The following is a 7,352-nucleotide window of genomic DNA, read 5'->3' as shown; positions in this document are numbered from 1 at the left end:
TATTCTGTTCAACTCACCCCTCAGGAACTGGGAGGGCTTGATCAGGCAATGTGGATGAAAGCATGCAGGAGCAGTGAAGCCCTTTTCAAAAGCTGGTATTACTACCATGGAGAAGTAGAATGAAGAACTGGAATAAAAGTCGGGCTATTGGAGCTGGTCAAGCGGCCCAGCCCGCTATAACCATCACTGATCTGGAAGGCTCCGGAGCTAAGAAGATGTCCTTGCTCCCCCCACTGTGAAATGAGGAGCCATGCAATGAGGGCAAGCCCCACCAGTAAATATATCAGGAGCAAATATACATATTGTGGGACAAAGGGAATTTTGGTATCTTCTTGCATTTTGAAAATCATTTATAAATCAGTATTGACTATTCGGTTTCCTTCAAAATGCCTGTCTTATGCGTATCTCAAGGGAATACATTGTAAAACAGAACAAATGATATTTTTGGTGCTCTGAATTCCAGGAGAAGGAAGAGACCCAATAAACTCAAGTGCCCATCAGCAACTCTATATGATTAATCATTTGGGGAAGATGATGTAGTGGCTCAAAGACAGCTTAAAAGCAGAACAACAGATGAAGTTGGTGGGCTGTAGCTTGACCACACAGATCTCCTTTTCCTCCAAAATGGAAGCCATGGTCACCGTGTAACAGTGGACTCAGCCTGCACCACTCTCTGCCCCAGGCAGCCATGGCTATTCCCTGATTGCCTGGTTCCTGTGACAGATGTCAGAGGAGGTAACTCTTGGGACAATTCTCCAGGCCATTGACCTGGGCAACATAGAATCCTCGGGGGAATCCAAACTAAGAAAGTTGTCAACTATCATTTCCTCAGTTTAAAATTCTGGAGGAAAAACACCACGGATGTTTGGGGTTGGGGGAAAGCATCAGACCACTTTTTTGGATTAGCTGAGCTCCGTACACTGGTTTGTTTGTTTGTTTATCTGTTTGTTTCTCCCCACTAACCTGATATAAACAGTCAATCTAAATAACAAAATTTCATTTTGCTTCAAGGCCAAGCCTGGTTTTCATTAGAACACCTATTTGTTTTGAATGAGAGGCCCTTGGATCTTCCCCTTTCTTACAGAAAAGTGTCCACATCCAATCTGGGATGAAGGACTTTCCAGTTACCTCAAGGGTGGGGAGGAAGCTGGGAGCAGAAACCTGTTACATCATACCAGTCAGTGCCTGTCTGTCCACCAGATCATACCAGTTCCTGCTAAGCCGAGCCAGAGAGCATCTGGAAGGGCAGCGTGGAACTCCTCGCTATCATCATTTGTCCTTTCCTCCCCCGCGTTAGTGCTTCCAAGAAGGGGGAGGCCAATATGAAACTGGGGAATCAGATCTGCTCTGTGCTTACAAATTATATTCATGCCTAGGTGGGCCTCCCCTGGGGATGGCTGTGCCTTCCTGAAACTTTGCCAAGCTTCCAATGGGAATTTGTAGAAGGAGGTTAAGGAGGGATGAGGAGGTGCTGCATTTGCACAGATGTGGAGCTTAAACCCCTGTGTCCTTCCTGCTGGGAGGTGGTGTGCTATGAGAGAAAAAGCATGGGCTTTGAAGTCAGACAAGTCTGGGTTCGAATCCTGTTTCAGTCACTGTGTTAATCAGCTCAGGCTAAGTTATGGTGAAGTAACAAACAAATCCAGAATGTTGGTGGCTTGCACTAACAAAAGTTTATTTCTCACTCATTCTACTTATCATTTGTAGGTCAGCTGCAGTTCTGTTTCTTGTTCTTCATCTCAAGACCCAGGCTGAGGAAGCAGCTTCTATCTGGGAAACTGACCTTGTGGAAGAAGGAGAGGATACAATGAAATCATATGCTGGCTTCTCAGGTTTCTGCTTTCATCCTTTCCATTCATATTTTACTGACCAAATTAGTCATACAGAGCAGGGATAGTTAGCCCATGCCCAACGAAGGATAGCAAATATATTGAATAATAATACAACTTTCCACAGCCACCTACTAACTGTGCGTCCTTTGGCAAATTTTTGTGAGGTGAAAACTTCAGATCGTTGTTAGAGGGTGAACCTGAAGATGATGACAGGAAGGTTAAATAAAATATGGATTTTAAAATTGAGTATAATATGGTAGGAACTAGACAAGTTAGTTCCCTCTCACAATTCATATACCAGACTTATCAAAGAAACTCTCATCCTTTCAGAATTAGCTTTTCTGATACTCTTCTATGCAGCTGTGCCAATGTTAATTAGTTCTCTTGATAAATACTTGCATTTTAATGATGGCCTTACATGCTATTTTAACTTCTTAACTCTAACGGTGGGAATTTCAGACACCAAAAGGTGTTGATATGCTTGACCACTTGCTTCCCTGCATCTCTGACCCTCTAAACTTTCCAGTTTGGACCACTTATCAGAATGCGAAGGAACTATAATGCATCATGCCATGTAAGAACACGAGAGTCGGGACAGCCTCATTTCAGTCCCCCAGGACTCTCAGAGGCTAAGATGGTTTCAATGACACCATGCAAAGAAGTATAGACATTGGAGGAGGAGTTACAGGGTTGCCAGGAAAGCCACTGGGCCAGGTGAAGTGATACCCTATTGGGAGAGGAGGGTGGAGATACAGACCACTGGCCAGGCCAAAGACACACAACTATCTCTCTCTGAGGGATCCTCAGTACCAACGGTGGGGCGGGGGAGAGATCAGACAAAGTTTGAGACCACCCTCAAAGAAATCTTGAATAGTTATCTATATAACACCACCCCATCAGCAAAGGCGACCAGCACCAAACAGAACCGGATCAAAACAGAGCTTGGCCAGGGACATTGTCCTGCCACATATATACGGTCAGACATACAATATGACCCCTGCCTACACCATCTCTCCTTCCAGCCCTCTACTACCCCAGAGGATGGAGCTCTAGAAAAGGAGGCAACAGGGTGTGTGCATCTCACCTCCTCTGCTTCCCCCATCCAGAGGTCATGCTCAGGCCTGTGCTGCAGGGAGGGGAGAGAGTGAGCTTTAACAGACTTTGAAATTGAACTGGACTCTTAATTAGCAAAAGTGACAAGAAAGTTATGGAATCGGCTGAAGATGCTGCAGCAAGAAACAGGAAATAGAGGACTTATCAGAGCGTAGTTTAATTGAAATTGGAAAAAATAAAGCTGTTATACTCCACTGAGTTAAATCTCCCCAATAAATTGTGAAACCTATTTCTGAATCATTACCTGATTGTATTTCCCTGATTAAAGACTAACTTTCTAATTCCAGAGGTGGAGTTAAAAGTGGGTTCTTCTTCCTTTAAATAGTAGCCATTAATTCAGGGAACATAGACTGGTAAGCCCAGATAAAACCTAACCAAGCTTTAATTCTGCCTTTCAGTCTGCCGTGTCCCAAAGGGATCCCAAAAGGAAGTGGGGCTCCCAACCAGAAAAGAGTGAAATTTTTTTTCTCATTTCAAGAGGAATTTCACACTTACAGATGTGAAGAAGGGATGGAGTTGTTCCAACTGCCTGTGGGTTCCTAAGAAAACTAGGTCTGCTTCCTCCAGTCAGGAGAAAGGACAGCATGGTAGTAGTTCTCAGAAGGTATACCATGGAAGCATGGACTGTGTGTCCCATTACCTGAGACCATCCTGGAGAGACTGGGTAAGCCCTGATTCTTAACAAGAGGGGTAATGCCATTTCTTCGCTAATTAAGCTGATGCATTCATACAGCAGATACATACTCAGCACCACGATAAGTCAGGCATTCATCTGCTTCGCTGTTAGGATACGTCAGTGAACACACAAAAATATCCTTACCCCTATAGGGATCAGATTGCAATTTGGGGGAGAGAGATAATAAACAATGATCATATAATATATATTTTTGAATCAAGTGAGGAAGTGGGTTGTGCAGTTATCTGCATTCCTGCATTCAAACAACCAATTGACTCAGCATTGAAAGATTACCCTTTCCTCTGCTATTCTTTTCCAACAGGCCATATACCACATGAGCAACTTCGTAGAGTAGTGTCAAAAGGTTAGCCATCATTGCCTTGACCTTTGATGTCAAGAAGACTTAGACTGAGCAGGTGCCCCTCCTTGTAAAGACTATCTGTGATAAGAATGATGTACTCTTAGGCCAAGCAAAACAATTAGAAAACATCATTACTTTCATGCCATGCTCAGAGTACCTGCACTCTTTTTTATATCTGCAGATTATATTAACATTCAAGTTAGAAAAGAGCCTTTCAAAAAACATCCAGAGCCTGGCAATTTCTCACCAAATCTATCACTCTCACACTGATGTGACCATCATTTTTTAATCTAGTATATAACCAAAGTTACAAACCAAAACAATAATGAAAGAATATATTATTTAGAAAATGATATTGGGAGAAAATATCAATATGTCAAAAAAATTAAGGGAATCCCCATCTCTTACTATATATTTTAAAAAAACAGCCCTTCTTGTGATTAAATATCTAAATGTGAAAGTAAATATAAATGAATAAGGACAGATTTCAAATCCTGAGTTTGGAAATAGCACAAAGATATGTGCTACCATCCCTTCAATAGAATGTTGTACTAGAAGTCATAGCAATATGAGGTGGGAGGGAGTATGAGTTTAGAAAAGAAGAATGCAACTGTCATTATTTGCACATGACATGTAGTGTAGACAGTTCACAAACTATAAATACAAACTTTTATAAATAGTCATTTAATTTAGCAAAGTTACTGGATACCAAGTCAATATTTAAAAATCAATAGTATTTCCATATATAAACAAAAAAATAGAAAATAGTATCTTCATAACAGTATTAAAAATATCAATTGCTTGGGAATAGACTTAACAAAAGATGCACAAAATCTCTACCAGAAAACTCTAAAAAATTGCTGAGATAGATAAAAGAAACCTAAGTAAGTGAAAACCTCTAGCATTTTATAGATTAGAATATTTCACAAATAAGTTGATCCTCCCCAAAATTGACCTAAATATTCAACACAATCCAACTTGAAATCCTAAGTAGGTTTTTCTATGGAAATGGACAAGATGATTCCAAAATTAATAAAGAAATGCAAAGGATCATGAATAGACAAAAATCTTAAATAATAAGGAAAAATGGAAGTACTTGAATAAATTCAAGACATATGAAGATATAATTTTAATAGAGAGCAGTGTTTATGTGGGGTTAGACAAATAGATCAATGAAATGAACAGTCTAGAAATAGAGCAACAACCACACGGATTTGTGAAGTGTTACCCAGGTGGTATTGCAGAGTAGTGGGAAAAGGCCATCTTTCAGTGCTGACTCAATTGGTTATTTGAGTGTTTTAAAAAAATTAAATGACCTCTCCTTCACTTTTCACAACGAATGCCAAATAGATTGAGGATCTATCTGTAGAAGATAAAACATTACAACTTTATGGTGATAATATAGACTCATGTTTTCATATTAGAGATAAAGATTAAACATATAAAAAACACTAAGAACAAAGGAAAAGACTGATAAATTGAAGTGTACAGTAAAGTCAAAAACTTCTGCTCATCAAAAGATACCATTAAGAGAATGAAAAAAGCAAGATATAAGTAGGAAAAGATATTTGTAATTCATGAAATGAAAATTTATAAAGAATTCCCATAAATCAATAAGAAGTAAGATAACTCAACAGAAAAATGAGCAAAATAGTTGAAGAGACAATTTACAAGAAAAGTTATCCAAACGGTCAATGAAATGAAAAGGAGTTCAATCTCATTAGAAATCAGGAAAATACAAATTAAAACTAAAATGAGATGTTGCTATACATTTCCTAGAATAGCTAAAATAAAAAAGACTGATAATACCTAGTGCTAACAAAAATGTAGAGTAACTGGAACTCTCATACACTGCTGGTGACAATGTAAATTGATACAACCACTTTAGAAAACTCTCTGGCATCATGTACCAAAGTTACATATATGCATCCTCTATGACCCAGCAGTTCACTCCAAAGTACATATCCATCAGAAATGCATACACATGTGTACCAAAACTTATGTCCAAGAATATTTATGCAATATTATTTGTAACAGTCCCAAACTGAAATCAACACTGTCTATGAATATATCAACTGTGAGATATTGGGCCACTATCCAGAAATTAAAATGAATAACATACTGCTATGCTCAAAAATGAATCCCACAAATGCAATTCTAAGTGGAAGAAGCTAGATACTAAAGGATATATTCTATTTCTTTAAAGTTCACAGAGAAGAAAAATGCAAAGATGTTAGAAGTAGAAGTAATTTTAGTGTTGATTTAAAAAATATGTCCACAAATTTTTTTATGTTGCTCCCTTCAAGAAGTGGAGTCTAGTTACCTTTCCTTTAAGGGTGGGCTGGACTTAGAATACAGCTTCCAACAAATAGAATAAAGTGAAAATGACAGTGTGTGACTTCAGAGACTAGGTCAGAATAAAGCACTACAGATCTTCCACCCTCCCTCTCTTCTCCCCTTTACCACCTCCACTCTGGGAAAGCTAGCTAACACATTCTGAAGAGCTCCAGGGAAAGACCCACATGGTGAGAGAATGAGGCCTCTTACAATAGCCAAGAGGACTAAGGACCCCCATAAAGTCAATGAATGAGACTTCTTGGAAGAAGATCCTCCAGTCTTAATAAAGCCTTTAGAAGACCATGGCCCTTGACCACATCTTGACTGCAATCTCATGAAAGTCTGAGCTCAAATCACCAAGCTAAGTGGCCTCTAGAGTTCTGACATTCAAAAAGTGTGGGATAATAAATGTTTATTATTTTAACTCACTAGATTTGGGATAATTTGTTATGCAGAAATAGATGACTAAGGCAGAAAAAAAGGTTAGTAAAGAGAAGACAGCAAAAAGGAGACTTATATTCTTAATGTTCTATTTCTTGTCCTGAAAGTGAACACATAAGAGTGTTCACTTAGTAATAAACCATTACGCTGTACACTTAGATTTGTGCAAAATTTTACATCTATTATATTCCAGATATAGCCCAACCTGAAAATTTTGCTAAATTCAACCACATCATCTAAAAGGTTTTTGTTCTTTAAAGAGATACTAAAGACAAAATTAACAGATACCTGACTATCTAGGAAAAGAGGTTTATAATGTCCATGACTGACAAGATCTAAAATATATAAAGAATTCTGCCATGCAAAGAAAGGTAAGAAAACACTAAAGTGGTCAAATAATAAAAACAATTCATAGGAAACACAATTACTTAATAACCATGTAAAGAAATGTTCAACTTCACCAGTAAACAGAGAAATTCAAATAAAAAAATAGAAACATACCACTTTACATGCATCATATTGGCAAAAAATAGATAATTTCAAGTGCTGATGAGAATGTGTGAAAACAGAATCTCTCTTACACTGCTGGTGG

This window comes from Zalophus californianus, chromosome 1, assembly GCF_009762305.2.
Source record: "Zalophus californianus isolate mZalCal1 chromosome 1, mZalCal1.pri.v2, whole genome shotgun sequence".
Classification (NCBI taxonomy): domain Eukaryota; kingdom Metazoa; phylum Chordata; class Mammalia; order Carnivora; family Otariidae; genus Zalophus; species Zalophus californianus.
Note: the sequence above shows the minus strand (reverse complement) of the source record.